The 26,784-nt window shown below is 41.5% G+C and overlaps 1 long non-coding RNA gene across 1 annotated transcript in view; it reads left to right on the top strand.

Annotated features, from left to right (window-relative positions):
* LOC136295293 (uncharacterized) overlaps positions 1-12,617 on the top strand; it is a 96,808-nt gene extending 84,191 nt beyond the window's left edge. Inside the window, exons 3-5 of the long non-coding RNA XR_010722628.1 lie at positions 11,373-11,445; positions 12,268-12,363; positions 12,540-12,617. This is a non-coding gene — a long non-coding RNA (uncharacterized lncRNA). The remainder of the gene's footprint in view (positions 1-11,372; positions 11,446-12,267; positions 12,364-12,539) is intronic.
* The last annotated feature ends 14,167 nt before the right edge of the window (positions 12,618-26,784 follow it).

Here is a 26,784-nt window from a genome sequence, read left to right as displayed (position 1 = left end):
GCTGATGTATATGACATTACTCTATGCCTTTTTCTCCATTTAAACATGGGAAGTTTATGGTGAGGTCCCCACATGCTTTTCTCATTGCAAGCATTGCTGACAGATTAAGTGATGGTCCATTTCATACAACACCTGTGTTGTGTGAATTGATAGGAGGAGAGCTGAGGCACAGGGTTTAGTACATCTTGCTCAAATTTGGAGCAAGTGTTCTTAACACTTGGCAGGGGGAAAGGTATTTTTGTGCATTTTCTGTAAAAAGGAGTTTTGTGTGTAGATTTCAGCAGAGGATGACAGTGTAATGTGGAAAAGCAGTGACTGGGATGGCCTTCACAGTGAAAAACATGGACAAAACGGATCAATAGACATGGACATTGTGTTAATATGAGAAAGAGTTTAGAAAAGGATTTGGCATCTTTATGTATACGGATGTAGTGATGGGCCAAAGTTAGTTACCAAAGCACCGATTTTTACCAGAGTGAAAGTGGAACCACTCTGAATGTTGTGAAGTTCTAGCTTTCTCAGGATGTTCTTTCTGCATCACTTGTAAGATGAAAGCTTTCCTTTTTGTCTAGGAGTGGTTGAAAAATGCCGTGCTCCCTGAGCTGTGAATCCTGTAGTGGGGAAAAGCCACACATGGAATGTCAAGGACTGAAACTGTTCCCATTTACAGCACTGCCCACTCCGACCATCACAATGATTTTGTCAGCCTCACTTCAGAAAACAAGTGATGTTTGATCTACCTGAGCAAATTGATATTTCAGAGCTGGCTTCAGAAATCTTTCTGTGGCTTGACAGTTGGTCTGCAACACATGAAACAGAGTAAACACTCTTTCATATTTGAAATTGGAAGCCGGCACCTTGAAGCATATCTTGAATGAGCTTCTGCTCCATATGGGACTATGAAGGAAGATTTATTTTTTTAGTGTTTCTGTGGCCTTCCTGTTAAAATGTAAACTCAATCTGGGGCACTGGGAAGTACAGAGCTTGGATGCAACAATAGTTACACAGTTCTGGGAATTTTGCTGCAGTTGATGTCCTGATAGATTTTTAAGAGGATTGACTTCCTTTCAAGCTCAGCCACTTTTATAACCATCTATTAATATTTTCTATGCACCTGAATAACAGTAGATGGAAGTCATCTTTCCACCCAGTTCAACTGTGTTTTAATCAGGTTCAAGATATTTTTTTCTGAGGAGCTGAGTGTCTCAGCTGTGAAGCAGAAGTTTTGTTCCACACAGAATGACAGAACAAGTAAATAGGGAAAATGGAAGGATTGTTGAATGCATTTGGTTTTCTAACATGTCATTGTCACTACCATGCACTATTGCTTTTCACTGCCTCCCTCTTGAGATAAAAATGGGTTTAGTCCTTGAATTTATGTAGTTCAATTCTTCCTTTACAGATTCACAGCCTACAGTCTTGGTCTTCAACTGGCTCTTCAAATAGAAGTGGTTTTCATGTTTCTTCCATTTTCACTCTGCTACAGAAGCATCTGTCCACAGGCTGATGACCTTACCTGAACTTAACTCCTGGGTGCATGGGTTGCTACTTCACCTGGCTTCACGGTTGGTTTTCCCTATGCTTCAGCACAAGTTAATTAGTTGGTTTCCTTGGACTTCATTTAGGGAGGATGGCATGGTGTGGGTAAAGACAAAAAGCCACGAGTTCTAGCTCTAAGAGTTTTTTTCAGCTGAAGGAGCTTCTGAAATCTTGAGCTGAGGGAAAAAGAACATTCACTAATTACCTGGCAGCTTCAGTATTCTCACTCATTGTAGTGGAGTTCGCACACTACTCCTCCGCTCAGTCAGAAGTTTAGGCCTGGGACATTCCTTTCTTTTGGGAGTGATTACATGTAGCTGTTTGGAAGGAGATGGAAAAGGCTAAAGCAGCACTCTTCAATCTTTTGCACACCAGGCAAACAGATCAGTATTCAAAGGGACTTCTCCACAGGGGTTCTTAGGCTGCAATGCAAGATGTAACCAAAAGTATGTATTCTACTGCCAGCTGGGGCAGTGTTCTTTATCTCTTCCATGACCCATTCCTCATAACTCCAGGGAATGTCTTTCTGTTAATGGGCCAGCTGTTAAAACCAGGTGGGGCAGTGTTCTTTATCTCTTCCACCACCCATCCTCCCTCCAGGGGATCTCTGCTGTTCATGGGCCATCCAGGCTCACTGCATGGCTGATACAATTCCATCATCCCACTGGGAGATGCTCCACCCAGGGGGAGGAGCCCAGCATTCCCACCTGGATAAAACCTGGGATCCAGAACAGCAGCACCGCCTGTTTGCACTGGATTCCCTGAGGAAGACTGGACCCGTCTCCCCACCACTGGACCTTCAGAGGAAAACTACACCCTTCTGCAGGATCATCTCTGCTCCAACAGAACCACATCTGTCAGTGCAGGAGGACTTGATTGGACTGCTCCCAACATCCTGACCAACAGGGTGTCAGGTTGTGTTCTGACTCTGTCAGTGTTGGATTTTTTATTTTTTTTAACTTTTTCAATTTTATTATTCCTAGTAAAGAGCTGTTGTTCCTATTCCAATATCTTCATCCCTTAATTTCAAAATTATAATAATTGGGAGGGAGGGAGGGAGTTTACATTCTTCCTTCCAAGGGAGGCTCCTGCCTTCCTTAGCCCGTCTTTCAAACCTAGACACAAGGGCAGAGCTGTCCCTGTTCTAAGGCCAGCTTTTAAGCTGATGGTGGAGCAGTGGGTCCCAGTTCACAAAGCCTGCCAAGCTCTGCCTCCCCTAAAGCTGCACTTCCTGTCAGCGTCTAAGGCTGGGACTCCAGGGACACCTGCCTGGCTGGGCTGGAGACAGGGCTGGGTGGCCCTGGGCCAAAGCTGGTGCTGCTGTGCTGCTCCTGGTGATGTTCAGCTCCTGCAGAATTGGCTTGTGGCTCCACAGTAGGTTGTACAAAGGCACAGGCTGGGACAGGCATTCAGGGAATTGCTGGAGAAAATGAAAGGTGAAAGGCAACGGTTGCTTAACAGTGCTGTTTCAACAACTTGGCTGCTGAAGATCGGCTTTCTCTGCAGAGTTTATTAGAATGAAGCCTTTTTGTGCTAGCTGCAAATGTGGCCTGGTACACCCATGGTGTATTTTCAGCTTGAAACTAGAAAGAAAAAATGGTGGCTTGAACCTAGGACTCTCCCCCTTATTGCCCGTGATCACACTGGCTTTTTGTTCCATGCCAGAGACCTGGAAGAGATTGCACTTGGGATGCAAACAATTCAACTGGACATTGTGCTGGCCTTGCTGTTGATGCAAAGCTTTCTGCTTTTGTCCTCACATCTCTGGATTTACATTGGCTTCTGCTAATGAGACTTAAAAGGAATAAGAACTGCCCTCAAATTAAGACTGGGCTATTCCTGCAGAGCCATCCAAACTGTTTATTATATTGATCAGTTAAGCCCCATGAATTCTTCAAGTTAGTCAATGATGTGAACTGACAAGTTAAATTATTACAGTGAAAGCCCTGCTGTGCTAACTTAATTTATGTTGTAAGGCCTCAAAACAGATTTTTATCTGACTGCTTCTTTGTTTTTGTTTTTGTTTTTTTTTTTTTTCCTTTACGACTAAAGTGAGAATTTTCTTTTTGAAAAGCAGAGGGGTTTTTTGTGAGGATAAATCACACCAAGTCATCTGTCCACTGAGACTACAAATAATGCTGCTTTTTATTTTAAATTCAATAATATAGGCATCTGGAGCTATAAACAAGTTGTGTGGCCCTGGGAAGATACAGACAACTTGCATCTGTATTGTATTGTTACCCCTCTACAGTTACCTGACTTGAGATATTTGGATTAGGGGCATGCTTTTGATGAGAATGAGAAATTGGAGAGGAAAGGCTCATGTGGAAGAGACACAAAACTTGTGGACTCTGATGGGTACAGCCCTGGGAAAGAAGAGGGAAAGTGCTTCCTGCAGTGCTGCAGTCAGGTCTCCATTCCTCTCTCAGAGCATCAGGGCTGGGAGCCATGGAAATGTTGCTGGAATGCTGTGCTTAGTCAGCCTGAAGTGTGTGACACAGTTGTGTACTCACAAAGCAGCGTAAAAGGGGGTTTGGTGTCATGGCAATGAAGCTGATGACAGCCTGAAAGAGAGGAAAATGAAATGGATTTTTGCCTCTTTACTGTATACTCATATAAGCCCTCAAGTGAGACAGCTTAAGGGAAAAATTGCTGCCTTGCAGAAAAGGTGAAAAAATAGTTTTGGCAGGTTTCCTTTGCATATAGCTTGCCCTGGTGTGTTACTGCATAATTTCTTCCTGCTGTTGTGTTGCATTTCTTTGGAACAAAGAAGTGACTTTTAAATGGTGCCTGTGAATGTATTTATGAGGAATCAGGGTTAAAAATAGAGAGAAAAAAAATCTCTAAGCTGATAGTGGACTGTGTGCCCTGGACTTGCTCTGTTTGGGTAAGGAACAAAGGCTCCATCCATGGCACATGCTTTCCTTGCAAACTTTACATGTGGGCTGAGCTGCAGCAATCTGTGACTCTGGCCTATGTGTTTGTATTTGGGGATTGCTGGACCGTGGCACACTGGCAGGTAGAGATAATTCCAGTTATTTCAAGGACTAAATAGCCATTAATGATGTGATTCACAGTTAATGTATATTTTATAATATACATTATTTTATAATAATTATATGATTAATAGTTAATTTTAATAATTAATTTTAATAACTAGCATCTACTACTGGCTGGAACTGACTTGCTTGACTCCTCACTGTGTTTTTGTTTCACTCATTTCATATTTATAAGGGTTTTATAAAACAAAAGAGATCTGCAACTTCATATTTAATTACTTAAATATTATTGTCTTGGCAAATGGCCCTTTCCAAAGTACAAATATCTAAAATTTGTGAAGAACAAGTTTTTTAGGTTAAAGTATGAGTGAGTGATGTTGATTTATAAGAAACCTGGGAATTAAATCCAAGATTTTCACTTAAATAATGGATATGTTTTTCTTTTTCAAGGACGTTGTGTTGCAGTGCAAGCAACATCCTTACAGTCCTCTCCACCTGCATCTCCCCAGATGCAGTGCCCAGCCCTTCACCAACAGATGCCATGAAGCTGAAGTTCAGCAGGAAGGAACCTGCTGTCCCAGCTGCAAACCCACAGTGAAAGCTGCCTGAACATCCTGCGCAAATAACAAAGTCTCTTAAAGTCAAGTGGATGCCTTCTATTGCAGTTTTCCTAGTATATGCACCTTATATTCCTGGGTTTTTTTTCTACTGTAATTATCCTATTCAATAATATGATATAATTATCATGATCTACATTACTACCTTTCAATGTTGTATTTGACTGCTGAGCTCTAAGAATTGGGCAGATTTAGTGCACTTAGATGGACACTTATATATCCGGTCACTCTAACAGGATGCTCAGGTAGCTGTCCAGATTCTTTTAGAATTCTTTTCAGATTCTCATTTATGTAATTTTTTGCATTTTGACTTTGAAGACACAAACGAAGAAATGGTCTGCCTGCAGTCAACTTGCAGATGGTGAGTTGTTCAAAACAAACAAACAAACAAATATATACAGTATGTATTTTTAGTTTTTTTTTTTTTTTGCCAATTAGTCAAAAAGTTTTGGTCTGATTTTTACCCGTACACTCTTGAAGATAGTTGTGCCTATGTGTATATGTACACATGTGTGTAGAAAGGTACCTGTTGAAAATTCCCCTGGTGAATATTTCAGTGAGATATTTCAAAGGTGTTGACATTTCTCACTGGGCAAGGGTTGAGCCTTGAGGAGAAGGGCTATCAGCCTAGGCTCCATTGTCAGCTTTCAGCAAGGGTCCTCTGATTATTGCAGAAGGGTGTGTGAGCTCTGAGAGCATCCTCTCAGGGGGAGATACTGGCTGCAGCCTGCTGCAGTCCAGGAGTGTTCAAAGTGCCTCATGTAGGAGCAGTGTTTATAGGGTCACAAGATGCTTGGCTTTAATCACAGTGAGATTCCATCCTGACCACAGCCCGGGTTGGTAATTGTGGGAGTTTGCAGAACTCCAACACGTTTTCATTGCTCTCAGGTTGCAGTTGGAAGGAATGTTCCAGGGCTCTCAGGGTGTGACTGACTATTCCCACTCTTGCCAGGCAGCAGGAGTTCCTGGTACAGTCAGTGCTGCTCCCACCTTTTCCACCCAAGGGTTCCCTGCACAGTCATGGGCTGCTTCACCACTGAACCCCTTACACAAAGACCAAGGCCTGACAGAAATTCTTGAGGTCATGGAGCAGATCACATATATTTTTTCTTCAGCTAAGGGAGAGTTCCTGCAGAGATATCTTTGTGTAGGGGCAACTTTCCAGGCAGCTCTTTATGACAGTGAGGAGCAATTGTAACCAAAACTATCACCATTCATAGTGAGTCATTGTCACTAAATATAGGGCACTTATTTTACTGCTTCTGGCTGATGCTGAGCTAAATTTGAACGACAGAATAGGCAATTCCAGTTCTTATTATGGGTGCTGGGATTTTTTTTGGGTATCTGAACTGCCTCATGCCCATTTTTGCTTGAAAACTGTGGCTTTTGTGTTTTCTCTGTTTAGTTTTCTTCATTTCCTGGTCATTATTATCAGAGGTTCAGTGAATACTGCACATCATAAACTGAGAGACACAAACTGGAGTCCCTGGCTACACTCACTCTTCTCTCTCCCTTTCAGAAATGTTTCCTGTTCCTTATGCTGCCCATAGCCTCCCTCTTCCCAAGACACTGAGGTAAAGATCTCGAGCAGCAGTTACCTGACTGAATACCTCATTGACCCTGGGGTTTGTTCCCATCTTTTCATGTTCTGGATGCTGGACTGACATGTCTGGCTGTTCAGGACATCTCCAGGGTGTCTCACAGTGGGAGTTAAAACAGACTCCTGAAAACCTCTTTCCAGTGATCTCTCCAAAGTGGAATTCTCCCAGATGGAAGACTTCCTGTTGCCTATGAGGGCATTTGCTCACCAAAAATCATTTGAATGAATCCTTGAAGGCTAGCCCCTTTTAATTGACTTCAACTGATGATTAAAATGGTGTTATTTCCAAAATGTGCTTTGTTTGCACATGCTTTCCTGTCGGCTGCCCCCAGACACTTAAATGTCAGTGGATAATGTCCCTGGTCATGCCAGTCATCCCTCACATCCTGCACCACTGAGCCCCACCAAAACTGTGACTAGTCTGGCTGTTGGGGAGCAGGTCCCATGGCAGTAAAGATGCTGGGCTTTATTCTGTATTTTAATATTTGCTGTGAACAGGTGCCTGCAGTCCCAGTCAAGGAGGGGGCACCTTCTGCCTCTCAATGCTTTGCACGTGGCAGCAGCCATGAAAATAGCTGGGCCAGAATGCTTAATGCTTTCTGGACTGCCTCAGACGTGGAGGTGCCTCAGGCACCAGTTTCAAGCCACAGAGCAATCAGGACAAGTGTCTCAGTGAGAATCACTGCTGTCCCTTTGGTCTGTTACTTTTCTGCAGGCAGAGGATGTTTGACAAAGGTTCTGTTATTAAAATATCCTGTTGTTAGGAATATTCCTGTTTGAAACAAATGGGAGCAGATTACAGTGGAGAGTTAAATAGACTCAAAACATATATTCCTATACCTTCATTGCCTGTCTTAACCAGAATTAGTCCCAAGTATTCTGGAAAATGCCTAGAAAGCCTTTTCAAGATTATGTCTTCTATAAATGGGTTGGTTTGGGTTTCTGTGAGCACATTTCACTGCCTAAAAATTGGTCCCTAAAAATATATATATATAAAAAAAAAGAACAACAAAACTCTGGAGTGAGACAGTGCACCAACTCCTTGTGAGCTGATAGGACCCATTTATGCTGGGCCTTGCAGAGAGCACTCATGTTGACAGAAGGTAGAACACCACCACCTTTCAGTTCACTCTCGCTTGTCATCACTGCATTTTTCCTGTTTTCACTCTGAAGACTTCCTTGGAAAAATTCTCCCTGACTTTTGCAAGGGTGACTGTTAGAGAAAATTTCGAGTCTCTCCTGCTGTGATAACTGCCTTCAACAGCCCTTTCACAAAACCAAAAGAACAAATGCATTTGAAAAGAGCTTGTTTTAGATGCTTCCTTCGAAAGGTTTGTAAATGTTACTTTTAGTTTTTAACTCAAATTCTTTCTTTTCTCTTAGAAACAAAATTGACCAGCTAAGGAGACTGGATATGGGACTTTGCCACTTCTCATTTGATGGCAGGACTTCCAGGCCAATGGGTAAATGGCTTGCACCAACAGTCTCTTCCTTCGGAACCCCAGCATTGGGCATTGAGCTATCTCATCACTTCCCACTGCCCTGGTATTGCCTGTGCTAAAAAAAAGCCTACTTGATAGAAGTATCTGGAATTTAATACTACACCTTTTCCCAGAGGCTTCTGCAATCTTTTGAGGATTGTCAGTTGCGTTATTTTTTCTGACAGATCTCATCTATCCATCCTCAGTGGGCTGTTACAAGTTTGTTTCCCATGATAATCCTTTCTAGTGACATTTTACATGCATATTATTTTCTCCAAACGTCTGCATGCAAAATTTCATTGTGGAATGGATCTCTGCAGCTGAACTGGTGCATTAAGCTTGAGAAAGTGGTGTGGATAAGGAAAATGCACTCCTAAGAGATGACTTTAACTGGTGTTATAACTGAGTGCTGCCATCTTTCTGTTCACAATTTACAGTACAAATGTCTTTTGGTTCTGCAACCCTTAAACGCATAGGAAAGAGGCAACTAATTTGCATGGGTAATCTTATGAAAGCCATCTTTTTAATTAAGTGCAAACTGTGATTCCATCCACTGCCAGTGTATTATGCCGCTTCAATAGACTTTCATTTCATTACTAGAAGTCAAGATTCCCTTATTAAACTTTTTTATTAAAACAGAGTGAGAAGAAGCTTCCAAAGTCCACATAGCTTCTGCTATGTCACTTTTATTATAATGTAATGTACATAGACAAATAAGATATCCCATTGTGTTTGCCTACGGGTATTAAACATGCCCTTGAAACCAAAGGCAAAATAAAGCATAATAAAAGAATACCATAGCAAGACAGCCTGATGGCACAGCTTCCATTCTTGGCCCTGTGAAGCAAGGAATTGAAAACAGAGGGATTTTGGGAGGCTGAGAACATCCTCAGCAAACTGCCTGTGGGTGTAATCCATTCCTGGTCCATGAGCTGGGCTGAGTTCACAAGAAGATAAACTAAAAGCAAAACTCCCTCCAGAGCTGAGCAGGCTGCTGGCAGCCAGAACCTTGGGATAGAGCTGCAGCACTTTGTGTTGTCTAGGAAGCTTTGTCCTAAGGCTTTCTGTACTTTGCCAACCTGAAGAGGAGCAGGTATTTCAGTGGGACTGTGCTTATCTGCTGGAACAGATACTTCAGTGGTGATCTGGTCATTGCCTGAGGTGGTGTGCTGAACACTTTTGCTCTTAGGAAACACTTGAGGGAAAGTTGGAATGGGAGAACAATAAGAGAACATTTGTTCTGCAGGATGATACAGGTCAAATTCACATAAGATATAAAGATCTGTGCATTTCTCTCTAGACCTGTGTGGAAAAGACTTGTTCTGTGCCAGGGGTGGGAATTACAAAATCTCTAAAGTTGGAAATAAAATGCAAAGGATTGACGTGCCCATTGAAGGTGAATAATCTTAGTGGTGGGACGCTTTGCTCCTTGGGAGGGCGTGAATCTGTGCCCTTCCTCATGGGGGACTCTGCTAGAGATAAGGACTCGTTTTTCATCCCATTTCATTATTCCTGGCTGATGACTAGTGATTACGATTAGTGAGGTCCTTTCAGGCATTTCTCCTGCCTTTCATATCTCTAAAAGAATGGTGAACATAACTTTTTTTTTTTTTCCCTAGAATGTTTTACCTCCCCCGTGTTGCTTCTGCCTAATAAAGCTAGTGCAATTAAAGGGTGATTATTTGATCCTAATGGAGGATCTCTACTGTGCCATATTTCCTTGTGGCTGCTGGGAATGATCAGCCTCAAGTGACTGGAAGTTGTGCAAAGCTGAGGACAGACAATGGCAGAGATCCTGATGTGGATATTGTTGATCCAAGGCTTGAGATGCAGTTGGAATTTTCTCACAAAGCAAAATGAAGGCACAGATATTTCCAAGGATGATAGAGTAGCTTGCTGGCATTCTTGAAAATATTTTTATGCTAAATGGACTTTATCTCCTCTGTGGATGGACTTGACTAAAAGAGCAGACCATAATATATCCTAGAAATAAAAAAAGAATATCTTTGAAGCCTGTTTGCCAGGAAAACTCTAAAAGCAGACATTAAAATTACTCTAAAATGTTGTGGGAAAACTCCAGACTTGCTGCTCATGACTGAGTTTTAATTCATCCTTTTCTGTATTAAAGAGGTGGGACCTGTCCTAGATTGATTTTTTCCATTCTAAATGTTATGGAATTATCAAGCAATGTTTGAGAGTGCACTAAATTTATGGCCATTATTTTCTAATGAATTCTGGTTGAACTGACAACTTTAATCAATTCTACCTTTCAGAAATATAAATAGGAAGGAGAAAGAAATAAATAATGTTTTGACCACAAGGCAGTGCAGCATTTGGAAATGAAGCTCGGAATGTCCAACTGAGTTGCATTAATGAAATATCAGGTGTCGAGTTTGTAGCCGTGGCTGGGATGTCATGGAACCCAGAGCAGGCATGTGGAGACTGTCTTGGAGATTTCCTTTAATCTTCCAAGCTGGCAGGGTATGAAAGATTAAAATGCTCTGGATCTACCAGACTTGCCACGTCTAGTTCGGGCTAGTTATTAATGAGCTATGTGGACAGCAATACTTTATTAATTGTATTGCTGGCCAGTGATCAATGTGACAAGCCTGGCAAAGAGCACAGTTATTCATCAGGGAGTTGTCAAGTAGTAATTGCCCTCATATGCATTAGAATAAGGCAGTGGGAGAGGCAGAATGGGTGTGCTTTTATCATTTTTAGGGGCAGGTGTCAACAAAATTAAAATCTGCTCAGGTACTAGTAAATAAATAAATTGGAGAGGAATTTATTTGCTCTGACACAACCATACCATTACAAAGTAAGACAAAGGGTCAGACTTCAGCAGCATTTATATTTTTAGGTGGTTTTGAAAGTGTTTTCAACAAATTCTTTTCTGTATACACTATCCGTTATCAGTAACACTTTTGTAAGGGCAGGCACGGGGTTTGCAGTTCTTTCCTTAAAAAGAAAAATGGAATAGTTGAGATGTAATTTTGTAACTGTTCTTTAAATGATAAAATGTACAATTGTGCAACCATTGTTACAGGCAGAATTTATTTAGATCTACCGCAACATTCCTTCACCTTTTGTGGGAAAGCACATCAGTAACAAAATGTCAATGCTTTTCTTTCTGCAGAGGTGAAGACTTACACTTTTCACCAAAGACTGCTCTTTTAAGGGTTGTCAAAAGCACGGTGGAAGTGACAAAGGTAAGGCTGAATGTGCAATCTCTGTCCTGGTCCCTGCTGTACCAGATTGTATAAACTTTTTCACATTCTGTGTTTCCCCCATCATCCAAAATAACCTCATAGTTCAGCACAGGATGTCTGCTGCGTGCACTGCTGCTTTGCACAGGTGTATGAGTCAGCGTTTTGCCCTACAACATCAGTTGGATGGATGCATGTATTGCAGCTTTGTATTCCAATTTATATGTAGTACATGCACAATCAGGACTCATGTTTTAGAATGCACATTATCTACATTTGTGTTTTGCTTTCACTGTGCTTACTTTGTTTTCATGGGTTCCTGAGAAGCTATTGAACAGAAGATTTAGAGTGAACCAATCCCAGAAGTAATGTAGCTGAGGCTAAACCTGACTGTTAATGATTATTTATTTATCATGCACCTTAAAATTGGTGTATTAGGCTGATTCTCTAGACTTTCCATCTAACACATTTCAGGTTGCTAAACTCACTAGAAGTGATCATAGAACCATAGAATGGATTGGGTTGGAAGGGACCTTGAAGATCTCGTTCCACCCCCTGCCACTGGGGATGGAGCAGCCACAGCTTCTCTGGGCAACCTGTGCAAGCATCTCACCATCCTCACAGCCAAGAATTTCCTCCAGATATCTGATCTAACCCTTCTCTATTTCAGTTTGAAGCCATTCTCCCTTGCCCTGTCTCTACATGGTCTTGTAAAAAGCCCCTCTCCATCTTTCGTGTAGGCTCCCTTCAGATCCTGAAAGCCACATAAATGTCACCATGAAGCTTCCCAGACTGAATAATCTCAATTTTCTCAACCGTTCTCAGAGCAGGAAAGCAGGATGTTCCATCCCTCTAATCATCTTGGTAGACTTCCTCATAATAATGGATTGAGGTCAGAGACGGGCTGAATTCTGGAATAAGGTAAGATTTGTTGAAAAATGGAGGACTTTGGTAGGAAAGGATAAACAAAGGACAGTCAGTATTTAGAATATTAAAAGGAAAGCTGACAATGCGTGTAGTTTAGACTTGCTCATGATAGTCTGTAGCCTGTGTGATAATGAGACCTGTTCAGATTGGATTTCTCTGGCATTCCACAGCATCATTTTTAATGATCTCATCTGGAAGTCCTGCTTCTGCCTTGCTGCTCAAAATGATCTCATCTAAATACAGAGGAAAGTGCTGATAGAGACCACTTTATCACACTCCTAATGCATGTTATCAAGATAAGAGAAATAAAATATTCTGGAAGTAGGTATGAGAGATTCTTTGTCCAATTTCAAACCCACACAAGTAGACAAGGGTGAAACCATTAGTGTGATCAGCTTAGAAAGAAAATGAGCAGTCAGTGGGAAGTGGGAGGAAGGGGAATTCACTTATGGAACACACTGAAGCAGCAAGGAGACGACTGTTTAGGCATTTCTGCTCTGTCTAATAAGATGAGGCACAACTGCTGGAAATTCTCTCATGCTTGACATTATTAAGTGAATATTTTTATTGTACATGATACAAGGCAGCCAGTGTTTTACTACTTAAAGAACAAAATCAGGCTTTGACAAAAATCTTAATCCACACATGTCAAGAACAAATAGTCTGAATGGCAGAATCTTCAAAGACTCAGCTCAGTGTATAAATTGGTAAAGCCTCATCTCAGCTTCCCCAGCACAAGCGTGAGCAGTACTCAAGGCATATAGTAATTGCTACAACCTGTGGCAAGGCAATTAACTTGACAAAAGTATTCCTTGCAAACTCTCTGCAATATGTTTTTCCTAACATTCAAATGTAACTTGGTTTAGCCACCTTCTGACATCCAACCTTGAAACACTTTGCCTCAATGCCTGAAAAATTTTGTTGACAGCTGCTTTGACAAGTGTCAGACTGGCTGCTCTAATTTCTCTTCTTCCCTGATTCCTCCTCATCTTGGTGTTTGCCTACATATTTTGATACTCTAGCCAGTGTTGGTGTAGTCTGCAGAACACAGGAACCTAAGGCTGAGTATCCTGGCATTGGTATGCCACAATAAATTAGAGGATTTAAATCATTGCTGTTTTAAAAATAAATGTTTCAGTATTCTGAAATAGGAGAGTGAATTAGTTTTACTAGTTATGTTTTCTGTAGACAGATTTCGTTCTGCTCTCTCTTGGGTTAAACTGGGGCCTTTGACCCTCGAATAATGGAGCAGTCATCAAAGAGAGAAAAGTTCTGTGGAGTAAACATGGTGGCTGGATACTAATTCTTGAGCAGTTAAAGCTTTCAAATTGACTGGTACTGTCATCTGTTTTAACATTTCATGGAATGAGGGGGAGCTTTTCATACCCTGTGGGCACAGGCAGACCCCAGCTTGTGTTGGGCATAGATGAAAGCAGGGATGTGACATTACATGAGGAAATGTTATGGTTATATTCAAGATGTGCTGCCTTTCCTAAACAGCACAGAGCTGTTCTGAGTACTGAAGGTGGACAAATTGAAGCTAAGCATCTTTTTAAGAGTTAATCTTGTGGGTGTAAAATCTGCCTCATTTTTGGGCAGCTCGCTGGAAGCAGGTGGTGCGGTGCAAAAGTCCTGTCTGATATTACACAGGAGATTGTATTGAATTTATCATCCCTTTGCTTTGCTCTTTTGATCCTCAGATTGTCTTTAGCTAAAGGTTATGGCTTTCAATGATAAATTTAGATTCTGTAATACATAGCTGGAGACACCAAGAAGTCAGGGCCTTTAGTAAATACATGGGGATTGCTATGTAATATTTTTCCTGTCAGGATATTTCTGACTATGTTTTTTTGTCCCAAGATAGAGATTAAAAATTCTCCAGGCACAGTTTTCTTCCTGGACATCAGAAATGGATACTTGCCCTTTGAATACTGAACCCCATCCAGACGTGAGAAGAAATTCAGGGCAGTCCAAGATGCTTCCCTTAAAAAAATGTAAACTCCTGAACTAAAGGTAGGGTGTGGAACTGAAGCCCTGAAAATGACATCTGTGTTTTATTTCTTTCCACTTTGCACAGGTTACAGCTATTTCAGTTTTCAGCATCATTCCTGACCATTTTAGTGCTTGACAACAAACAGCTTTCCAACCCAGCTGGAAAAAAACAGAATTTAATGGCATTTTCCTGCAGTGAGCAGAGGGAGCTTGGTAGGCCACCTGACCAGCTCTGGGTAAAGTTCAGCTGAGGGACTTTTGTATGATCTTTCAGCTGGAAAGCACAACAGAAGAGGAAAGGTTGTGAGCTGTCAGAAATCCTGTGGGTAAGGCAGGACACTAAACAAGTTGCTGACCGTGTCAGTTATAAAAGGTCAGATTTTATCTTTTAATCTGGTGTAAGTTGGAGTTTTTGCTGAAATTAAATCCTTAAAAACATCTTATTCAGTTTTTTTAATTACATGGGGTTTGAGGTATATTTGGTAAGTATTTCTAGAGCAGTATCTGCTCGGAGAGGCCTGATTCAAACATGTCCTCAGTCGCAATTCAAACCTTTTCCCTTTGTCTGCCTCCAATGTCTTTTGCAGTGTGTGGATTTAATGTGACCCTCCAGGAGACACCAACACATGGCATGGCTGCCCACAGCAATTCTGTCTGGCATTATCTCTTTTGTTTACTTCTGTTAAGCTTCCTCATCTGTTGCTACTAAGAGTTCCAGACTTGGAAGAATGGAACGGGGAGAATGTGGGTTCATTCTGCCTCTAGTGTTATACACACACACCTATATAAGGGCCAAAATCCAGCTGGAACTCAATCGGCCCAGTGCCACATAAGGCAGTAAAAAGTAAATAAATAGCGCCAAAAGAAGGGCTAAGGGGAACCTCTCATCTCTACTGAACACAGAAGAAAATATAGTGGCAAAGGATGAGGAAAAGGCTGATACTTAAAACCTTATTTCCCTCAGCCTTTAATAGTAACACCAGCTGCTGTCCTGGTACAGAACTCCCCAAGAGGCCAGACAGGGATAGGGAGCAGAATGAAGCGCCGCAATCCAGGGGGGAATGCTCAGGGACTTGCCACACTACTTAGACACACACAGGTCTGTGGGGCTGGTTGGGATTCTCCCAAGGGTGCTGAGGCACCTGGTGGAAGTGATGCTTTAAGTTTGAGCTTTCATGTTTTCCAGATTCTGTGCTGCCCAGGGGTGCAGTTCTGAGCTCACATTCAGGGTCACTCAGCTCTGCACAGAGCAGGGAAACAAAACAAATCCTTTTCCTGCTGAGGACCAAGGACAACTTTCAGGCCCAAAAGCACAAACAAGGGTGGGCTGGAGGGAGGAACAAGAAGGATGGGGCCTCACAGCCTGGAGCTGGAACTGGACAATTAAACCCCAATATGCAAATGGACCAAAAGTGTGAGACCTCGTGACCAGCTGTCCATTTTGTGACCATTTTGGGTCTGCCTTGGGTGTAGCCCTGGCCATGCTCTTGTCCTGCCCAAGGTGCACCCTAAAGGCCTTTCAATAAATCTCTACTTTATTCTCCAGCTCTGTCCAGTCTCTGTTCCAGGTCACCCTTCCCAAGGCACCAGAAGCGCTCACTGTCCGTCATTGACCAGCACTCTTGGCTGCTGGGGAGGTCCCAGCTGAGCTGAGGTGGGCAACTGTGATCCTTATCCACATGAAGGGCCAGAAGGAGAATCTGGGAACTACAGGCCTGTCAGCCTGACCTCGGTGTTGGGAAAGTTGTTTAATCTAGAGAAAAGGAGGCTCAGGGAGGACCGTACCCCTCTCTACAACTACCTGAGAGCAGATTGTAGTGAGGGGAGGATCGGTCTCTTCTCCTAAGGAGTGAGTGACACGGCAAGAGGAAACAGCCTCAACTCACACCAGGGTTTAGATTGGATATTGGAAAAATTTCTCCATGGAAAGGGTATTCAACCACAGGAACAGGCTGCTCAGGGCAGTGGTGGAGTCACCACACCTGGAGGGATTTAAGAAATGTGTAGATGTGACACTTGGGGATGTGGGTTTGTGGTGAGCTTGGCTGTGCTGAGGGAATGATTTGACTTGATGAGCTTAAAGGTCTTCTCCAAGCTAAAGGATTCTGCAATTCTATATGTGTGTGTGTGTGAGTATATACATAAAAGAATGAGATTTACTTCCTCATACTCTAAACTTTGTGTTTCCCTTTTAGAATATTTCTTTTTGTTTCGCAGTATCATAATGTATAGATATGACAACTGAGATCAGGAGCTGTCTGCTTTGGTACTTTGCAGAAATCCACAGTATTTCTTGAATTCAGGTGAGAGGAGGAATGCAGTGAAAGAAGTATGACTCCTTTCTAGAGAGCAGGGGTTATGTCAGGGAGAAAGAAAATGCTCTGTCCAGATTTAAAAAAAAAACACAAACAAATGTCAATTGTTTCTGCCCATGCTCATGCCCAAGCCACAGAAGACAACTTCTTGAATGTCTTCTTTGATCCATGTACAGTCTTACTTGGTGTCTTAAGTCATACTTATATTAATATCACTCCAAGATTAGCGATTTCCTGTAGGAGTATTTGAATTCCGTATCATAGACAATTAATATGAAAGCCTTTCTGTGGTGCCTTTCATCTCAAGAGTCGGAGAATTTTTCAGTTTTGAAAAATGAAGATTAAAAAAAATGTTCATTTTCTGGTCTTTTTAAGCTTTACTGTATTAAAGAGCTCTTGTGGTTGGCATCACACCATTAAAAAGCCAGAAACTGATAGCCACAATTTTTCATGTGTGGTAGGCTTTACAACAAATTACAACACTGACTGCTGAGACTATCTAAGTTGCTGGAAAAATGGATTTAATTGTCCATTCTGAAACTATTTCCAGGATCAAATAGAATTTCTTTAACTACACATGCTCTTTATAACCCTGGTTCAATTCTGTTGCAGTAAATCTGAGGGGAGAGCAGAACAGCAAGTTAAAAACAGCACTGAGGTTTTATAGCACCAACATTAAACTATATGTCATCTTGAAATTAAAGTACTGGGCTGAAAGGTTTTCTGCTCACGGTGATTTGTTACTACGTGGATGTCTAATTTGCATTTTAAAATCTTTTCTTGCCTAGTGGCTGGGGGCATGGTCTGTGTGTGCGGAGGGGTGTGTTTCTTCGTGACCTCCACTGGCCTGTTGACTTTTTGTCTTGCCAGGTTTGTAGAAGTTACTCCCATTTCGTGAGAACTCTGTTTTGTTGCTGTCACCAGCTACATAAGCAATTACATGACAAATGGGGACAAAATAAGCATTAGGCACAAGCTGGAGTAATCATTACTGTTTTACAGTCCTTACCGGACATGATTTTCAGTGTGTGATCATAATATGAAATTAGTACAGATACTTCCATTTTGTCCTGGTTCAAGTGCTTGCTAGAGATTCAAGGCAATGGAAAATGTAGCCTCTTACACCATTTCTGGAATATATAAACATTTTGACACTTGATATTTGCAAAGTCCAGTGATAAAGGGCATTTTTCTCTGGTAAGTTATATCTGATTGCATTTAAGTTGCTTGGAATGGGAAAGGTGCTTTCTTCCTTAGGTCAGAGGAGGCAGAAAAAAAAATGCTTTTCTGCAGCCTGGCTGATTCTCTTTCCAGTTCTGATACTCCTGGCTCGTTACAGCAGCCTCAGGCAGTGAGCTGCTCCCCATGTCACACCCAGGTGCACGTCTTGGCTCTAACTGGCTTGTGAGTGCCCAGCTTGGTGGTGGCAAGAGAATCTTGTTCTCCCTTGGTGTTTACTAAGGTTGTGCAGCTCCTCAGAGCACTTTTGTGGGGGAGACCTCAAGTGCAGGTCTGTGATAGGGGGCTGTTGTCCCCCCATACGCAACCTCTTGTTGCACTCAGCAGTGCTCTGAATACGTGCAGTGGCTCTCAGCATCAGGCACCAAGGCTTTTTCCTGAAGGAACTCAAAAGTGAAGTGTCTGAGGGTGCGATTTTCTTTTTTCTGCTTTGGAATGAGCAAGGATACTGAATCACAGATGTAATACAGAATGGCTGAGGTTGGAAGGGGCTTCTGGAGGTCATTTGTCCCTCAGCAGGGAGGCTGAAGCAGGGTTGCCTAGAGCTGGCTGCCCAAACTCTGTCCAGATGGCTTGGAAATACCTCCAGTAGTGGAGATTCTACAAACTCCACGGGCAAGCTGTGCTAGTCATGCTCACAGTAAGGAAGCATTTCCTTCCACAGCACCTCCTGTGCTCCAGTTTGTGCCCATGGACTCTTGTCCTTTGGCTGGGCACCACTGCAAAGGGCCTGGCACCACCTTCTCAACACCTTTCATTCAGGTATGGATTTGCATCAAAGATCCCCCTGGGCCTTCACTTCTCCAGGCAGCAGTCCTGGCTCTCTCAGCTGCTGCAAAATCCCTTTTTCTGACCCAGAGATGGGGCTCCTGAGAGGTGTTTTAAAGACTTTTATTCTGTTTTCACTCTCATGGGAAGGGTGAGACAGTACAGATGTTACAATTCACACCATCACAATCAGAAGCCAAATTATTTCCTAATTACAAGCCAGTATAAGTGGGTTTTTTTGCCTATCAGCTTTTGCCACACAATGCTGCTAATACTTCTAACACCAGTCACCTATTATTTTACCCCACGAGGTCTTGTTACAATGCATCTTTCACAGTTCTAATTCTCCAAAATATCTGGTCTGTTTGCAAGGCCAGTGTTTGAAACTTGTTTCCAGTTCAATTTCTCTCTCAACAATGTCTGTCCTATTCCGTGGCATTTCTAAGCCAGCACACCTTAACTCAGAGTTTGCATACGGATGTACAAGACTATGTGAGCCTTCTGTCAGGCTTTGAGAATCCTCTACAAATCCAAATCCAATCCAAATTTTTAAAATTATGAGCATAATCACTGCAAAGCCCATGCTCATTTTACAGCATATTTGTAGTTTGTTTAAAATGCTTTTTATTTCCATCTTTATGCCCTGGGGACTTTATAAACTGTGATCTAGTCTAAAAATATGTGAGATTTCTTCTGAGAATACTTGCTGTTCCAAAGTTTGGGTTTTTTCTTTTTAAATAATGACTAATGTTCAAATTAGATAAACACAGAATTTAAGAAACAGTGTGGGGAAAAAAAGAGAGGAGGAAGGGGCATGGCAGGGACCATCTTAATTTAGGGTTTTTTTGTTTTTTTCTTTTGAAGGGAGCAGCCCTATAAGTCTTCTGAAATGTTTTTAAAAATATCTGTTCGTGTTTATTACCAACATGTTTCCTGAGAATTCAGTTGTGAATTAGGTCTCAGGAGACTCGTTCCCTTGGCCCTTTCCTACAACTTCTCCTGGTTCATTCATGCTCATATTCCTTGCCTGTGGAAAGAATAACTGTAGATTTCTGCAAACCTATACCTTATTTGTTTGTTTTTTTAAAAAGAGTAAACTTTTGAGAGCTGGACTTTCTTGTACTTAATGCACTTTCCAAATTCTGCCTTGAATGAAATTTTGGAAATGGTTGACTTCAGACAAGACTTTCAGACTTCCAGTTCTAGGTCAAAGTGACGCTGTTCAAAGCAGAACAAACATGCAAGTGGGGGAAAAGTCTCTCTTGGTTACTAATGTAAAGGTGATGCTTAATATCAGCTAGGTTACTACTTTTCTTAAAAAAACCCCCAAAAAACAATTGCAGCTCCACCAAAGCCTTAGTCCTAATCTCTTGTACTTGAATCTAGTACTTGTCATCCTCAGGACCTGATTGTAAAGTTTCTTTTTCATCCTCCAGCTCTTCCAGTGTGCTTTTTGTGACAGTGTTTCATATTATCTGTGAAGAAGATGCTTTAAATCCGTAGGAACAGAGATTGAGTTGAAATAGTGCAGTCAGACAGCGTTTTAATGTTGCTCACCTTGTGCTTCAAATGAAGATGTGTTGCTAATAAAGCGCAAATTGAGGCAGATTTCTGCCATTGTTCAGTGTCAAACTTGGAAGGAAATGGAGATAAACTGATGATGTGTTTGCTCAAAGGACTTGGACACATCATGGTGTGTTGGTGTGTTTTGGGGAACGAATCTTTTGTTTTAAAAATGCTCTGTTGGAAGAGGAGTGTGTGAACAGAACAGTAATGCTCAATTCAGTAAGCAGTGAGGAATTTTAATTGGATAGCTCCACCTTAATTTCAGGTGGAAGAGGGAAGATTAGTGAATCACTGTAATGTGTTAATAATTTTTTTCTGCAGTTTTGTATTATAAGTCATAAATTACAAGAACAAAATGTGGGTTTATTTAAAATATATTAACAAGGCTTTTGCAAAAAATTAGCTTATGAAAATGATCAGAACACTTTTTCTGCTGTATTTTTGGATCATTCCCCTTTAAGCAGTGTGCATCTCAGTTCCTGGAATGCATGAAGAACAGGCTTTTTATTTGCAGACGTAGAGAATTTCACTGTCAGGGAACTGAGTTATGTTATAATAGAGTAACAGGGTATTAAGCCTCGGTAAGCCAATTGTGATAAATCTAAAACTGAAATTAATTAAACATGAATCTTCCTAGATTTTTATTTGTTACTTTTGCCCATTATTTTTAGTACTGTCCACTTAAGATGGAGTCAATAAAAAGCCAAAGTGCCTCAAGAATGTGACTGTTCTTTGGTTGTGTAGCACCTCATGAAGCATGGCAGGATACTTGTGAGGCAGCCTGTTCTGAGGACTTGATGTTCTGAAGAAAAGAACTAAAAGATTTGGGTAGCTTACCTGGCTGTCAATTTTTCAGGCTTTTCAGCCAAGGTTGATCCTGCATGCCAAAATCTTGCAGGGGCTTAATTTTAGTTCAACAAAACTGTGTCTGTCCAAAGTGGAACTGAAGGTGATAAAATTAAATGAATAGCTATGTTGTTTCCAGGGTAATCAAATTCCGTAATTAGGAGTTCAGTAATCTCTGGTCTTTTAGGTAGCCCCTCAGTGTAGTAATTAATTCAGTCTTCAGTTTGGCAGGTTGTGGATTATGTTTAGATTATCACCCTGATGTGTGCCAGCTGGGCTTCATTGCACCTGAAGGCTTTAATTTGGAGATTATCTGGAGCCTTGATCCCAGTGCTGGTGACCTCTGTTATCTCTGGTCTTCAGAAAGTGTTTCTTTGCTGGTCCATTTGCACCGAGGAGCACAGCAGGCAGCCATCCACAGCATTTGTGGAGGTTCTGCTAATGACTTGGGATCAGCACCTACCCTCCAATTACAGTTTACTAATCTGGAAACGAACAGCTGCTGAGGTCTCTGTGGTTTTGCAGAAATGTGATATATTTTCTGTATCTAAATGAAGAACTGTGGAATGGTTTTGATTAGGAGTTAGAAGAGCTACAGGGACAACGGTGCTGTCTGCCTGATTAGCTGAGTCTGAACGTTTAAAGTAGCTGGCTTTAGAAGTCGGTCAGACTGGGAATTTAGCAGGGATATGTTTTTAGGGCAGTCTGCGAGCAGAGAACAGAAAAGATCTTTCTAAAAATTAAACTCAGCTGCTTACTGTTTATACGTCCATATCCTTGATCTGACATGAAGTTGTTGCCTCCCTCCTGTTCAGTGGAATAAAGATTAAAGGCTTGTTTGAGTTTTAAATAGCTCCGTGGGTAAATGCAGATGTCTAAGATATAGACCAAAATCCTTTAAAATGACCCCTTCAAAAACCAGGTATTAGAAACCCTTTTCAAAATGCTGCTATTTCTATAAACTTACCTTCACATGCTATTATGTCAAACAGTTCAGCATGTATGATACTGCTCTGGAGGATTTGGGCACTGTGGCATTGGTTGTGATGGTGCTCTTAGCTGTATCTGTTCCAAACTCAAACTTTACCTCTATTTTTCCCCACTATAAAGAAAAATCAGATTAGTGGCTGTTGCCATTAATTTGTTTCTGATCTGTGCAGCTTGCTGGAGGCTGGGAAGAAACATTCCAAGGTATGTGGCGCTACTGACAACAAGTACATTCATGGAGAAGACTGAAACGTGTAAGGAAAATCATGCCGAGGAACTGTGGCTTTGAGCCACAGCAGGAGCCTGACCCTGGATCTGATACAGCCAAACTGGTGCTGCTGTTTGTAATGTCATCCGTGGAATTACTTTGCAACTGGCAGATTTTGGGTTCTGGCTCCAACCGGGATGTCATGCACACCCATGAGTTTCAGCATCTCTGCTGATACAGTAGTAGATAAATTTTCTCTGTGATGTGTTCTCCCCATGATGCTTTAAGTTTTAGCTGTCATGTTTTCCAGATTCTGTGCTGCCCAGGGGTGCAGTTCTGAGCCTTACATTCAGTGTCACTCAGTTCTGCACACAGCAGGGAGACAAAACAAATCCTTTTCCTGCTGAAGACCAAGGACACCTTTCAGGCCCAAAAGCACAAACAAGGGTGGGTTAGAGTGAGGAAACAAGAAGGATGGGACCTCACAACCTGAAGCTGTAATTGGTGAATTAAACCCCAATATGCAAATAGACCAAAACCTATAATAAGTGTGAGACCTCGTGACCATTTGTCCATTTTGTGACCGTTTTGGGTCCTCCTTGGGTGTAGCCCTGGTCACGCCCTGTCCTGCCCAAGGTGTATCCTGTAGGCCTATTTATAAATACCTACTTTATTCTCTAGCTCTGTCCAGTCTCTGTTTCAGGTCAGCCTTCCCAAGGCATCACCCACAGCTCACATTACTGGTAATGGCAACTTAATGAATAAATCCCATGGCAAACACAGCACTGAATTTGATTCAAAGTTGTGAAGAACCTGAACTGTTTTTTTTTTCCTCAGATAGATTCCTTGAAGCTTGCCCCTGAAACATTTCTAGCTGTCCCTAGAACGTTTTGTCATCTGAAAGCTAAACTTTGGGACAACAAAATGTTCTAGGGACAGCACCTTTTTATGCAACTGATACAGACCTAAGAATTCAAACAGCCTTTGGGGAACACACTGCTTAAACTAAAGGCTATTCCAGTTACAGGAGTTTGTTTCAAAGAGGATTTGTGTATTCACCACAAGCTCTGTATTTACAGCATTTAACTTGCAAGTTTCAGTCAATGGGCTCTCTGCCCAAAACCTCTAAAATACTTTTCCAAACCACAAAACCAACAAGACTCCTTCTGAATCAGTTCTCAGATTCAAATTTCATTACTTATTTACTTTTAGCCTTTTCAATTAGTCTGGCACTATCTCTGGAAAGTTACCAAAATGGGGTACTGAGCCACTAAAAAAAAAAAAAACTCCCTGTCATGGGATATTTGTTCCATAAACAAATTGCTGAAGTTGCTTCAGTGCAGTGACTTCATCTGCTCAAAACCTGAATGATATTCACAAAACACAGTGATATCCACGTGGACCTGTGAAGCAGCCTCCCAGCAGCAGTGGTGATGGACAGGTTGCCAATTCTATTTATGGCTTTCCTTGTAGGTAGCTCTCCTCCAGCTTTTCTCATAACGTGCTTCCAAAAATTATAAAGTGCTGTACATGATTTGTCTTCCTAATCCACATTCTTTAGAGCTATTGAAATAACAGGATTTTTTGTTGTTCTTATTTAGCTATGAAACTGGTGGATAATCCTTTCTAGTTAATCCAACACATTGAGACATTAAAGAAATATTTTAATTTAAAACATTTCCTTTAATTTTTAAGGTATAAACAGCTTTGGGAAAAGCTGTTTAAAATGTTTCATTGAGAATAGTAAAAAAAAAAAAAAAGAACCAACTTTTGAACTGTGTTTTTCCTCAAGCTCTTTGTGCTCAGTCCAAATATACAAATAATTTAGATATCAAATTATGGATTTTTAAAGCAAATGTAATAAGGAAAAAATCTTGGCCAGCTCTACTCATCTCATTTTCCTTTGAGCATAGCAGAGAAAACTTGGATAAAAATAAAACTAAACTTATTTTTTTTCATTTCAGTACAGCCTGTGCCTCCTGACCTTCTCAGGCTGTGCACGGAAACACCCCTTGCAGCTTCAGATGGAGTTTTGGGAGCACCTTGCAGAGTGTGATCCGTGCTACCTCTGTGTGGCTGGAAAGAGCAATCTCTTAAAAAAATTCCAGACACTTTGTGGTGCAGATCGATTCTCGTGTTCAGCATGCGAGGCTGAGGACCAGGCCCAGCTCCTCCTCAGGGGCTGCTAATGTTCCTCTGTCCTTTTGGAAATTATGCAGCTTTGTGTTGATGCCTTTTCCCCTGGTCTTAGAATTATGAGCCAAACACGGTTAAGGGATAAAAGGGTTTTTACCCTGGTATTTAATAATGTGCAACAATTTGTCGAGGTGGAATAAGCCAAAATGCACACACAGAGAATATCATGTATACAATTTTATAGACTTTGAAAATTAGCATATTTGACAAAGATTTCCCAATGAGAGGCTTAAATGAATGGCGTGACGTCTCCTTACTTTAAAGTATTTCTCCCCAGATGGTCTTAATCTTGGTTTACAGAATATGTTCTAGAGAGAACCTTGGTGTCTCAAGACAGCATTTTGGGCCTCCAGCTGTGGGGCCTTTAGGATGTTTGGTCTTCTGGTCTAGCAGAATACCAGGACTATGTTAAGATATTAGGCTTAAAGAATTACTATTAGTGAGTATGCTAAGAATATTGAGAATACATAAAGGTATATAAAAAGAAAAGGCAAAAAACCATTGTGGCATTGGTGCCAGCATGAGGTTCATCTTCTGAGAGAGGACCCTTTGGCAACCCACATTTTCAGCTCTGAAATCTGAGAGCATCCTTTCACCTGTCACAAAGCACTCTGTGCACCCCTGGGCACGTGATGTGGGGAGGATGTTCCCCCTGTACCACACAGAGACTGTAGAAAAGCCTCTGGAAATAAGAGTCCTGCTGTACCTGTCCTACCTCTGCGCTGCAGGGAGTCAGCAGGGAAAGACTGTTGACTTCAACTCTCCTGCTTCTCTACGTGACTTAGAATCTGACAAGTGTTTGAGACTTTTTTGAAGAGGTGGGAGATTGGGAAAGGGTGATTTCAGCTGCAGGAATGTCTCTTTGAAGGGGTTTTTTCTGATGAAATGGGTAATTGATTTTTATCAAGATATATTTGTGAGACAGAGGAAGGGAGCTGATAGCTGGGATCACTTACAGATCAGTAGCTTCCTGATCTGGATAAATTTATGCAGATTGGGAGCGTTGTAATGCACTCCCAAATGAGCAGTGTCCTCTGTGAGAGGATCTCCAGAGCTTTTCAGCACTGCAAAAACATTGCTTGCCATGTGACTTTCAACAGGGAGGAGTTTCAACAGTTTTACTTATTTAAGGAAGGTGTGGATTGGAAAACATCAGCTCTCTGTGCAATCTGCTGTTTTGTTTTTATTGATTCCCCCAGAGTGTCAGACTGGAGTTGTATTTCCATGGCATCATGGAATTTACTGGATAGCCTAAGACACTTAGGACAACATGCTTAACTTGTATTTAAGGGGATCATTGTTTGGTGCCCACCTCTAGAGATGCTGCTGGCATCATGCTGTTGAGGAGGTAAATGTTTCTGCCATGACAACGTGGGGAGAGAAGTTCAGCAGCATTAAACACTGAGATCCCGTGGAGCATCTTTGGGATGTCAGATCATGTGTCATTAGTGTAAAACAGTGAAGTATTTAGAATGCAATTGTGAATGTCTGCCTGATATTTAATAAGGCCAGAAGGGTGAGGGCTTTGTCTGGTTCATTGCTTAACACAAACCTTTAGCATTTTCTGCATCTGCAGTTTAAAATGTGATTAGCTTCACGGAGAAAAATTTAATTTCCTTTATATAATGCCATTATTTCGAACTTTAAAGACTTGATTCTTTCACGTAGACAGATTTTGGAAGGTTTCTGTTCAGTTCTTAAGATTTCCCTTCCAAGTGCTGTTGGCCTTTAGTTCAGTTTCTTCAGAAGCTGAATCTCTCGAGGAAAGCTCTTTCTGCTTTAAAGATGTCAGGTTCCAGGCATCTGAACTCCTCAAAACCAAATTTGTTTTCTCATTCAAAGCACCTCTTTGCAGCTAAGACCCTTTGTTTTTAAAGGGATATTGCCTATTAAAATTGGCCACTGAGGGTAGATATATCAACTTCAGACCACTAAATTCTCATGGAAGTGTTTTTTAAGAAAACAAATATTCTCTTTGCAGTGTTTAGAACCTGCATATTTTAGCATCAAAAAACTTGTGGTGAAGTGGATAAACAGAAAGTCCTTTTTTCCCAATCCTTCCCAGGCCCCCTAAGTTCTGAGGTGCCAGCAAGTGGCTGTACAAAAAATGTTTGCTTAAATTAGCTTTTGCTTAGTTTCTAACTTTCAGTCCAAAAACTAAATGAGCCATTAAAGGAAACCACACTAATGAGATGCTCTACAAACCAAAATACGCCGAGGGCAAAAAGCAGGCTTTTAATTTGTTCAACTTAAACATCTGACTGTGATGGTCGATGTCACTAAGCACATTAAGAATAT

The sequence above is a fragment of the Chamaea fasciata genome, unplaced genomic scaffold (genome assembly GCF_029207755.1).
Source record: "Chamaea fasciata isolate MVZ Bird 193981 ecotype frontalis unplaced genomic scaffold, bChaFas1.0.hap1 SCAF_11, whole genome shotgun sequence".
In the NCBI taxonomy this organism is placed as follows: domain Eukaryota; kingdom Metazoa; phylum Chordata; class Aves; order Passeriformes; family Sylviidae; genus Chamaea; species Chamaea fasciata.
The sequence above is the reverse complement of the archived record's forward strand: the minus strand, read 5'-3'. Positions and strand labels throughout refer to the sequence as shown.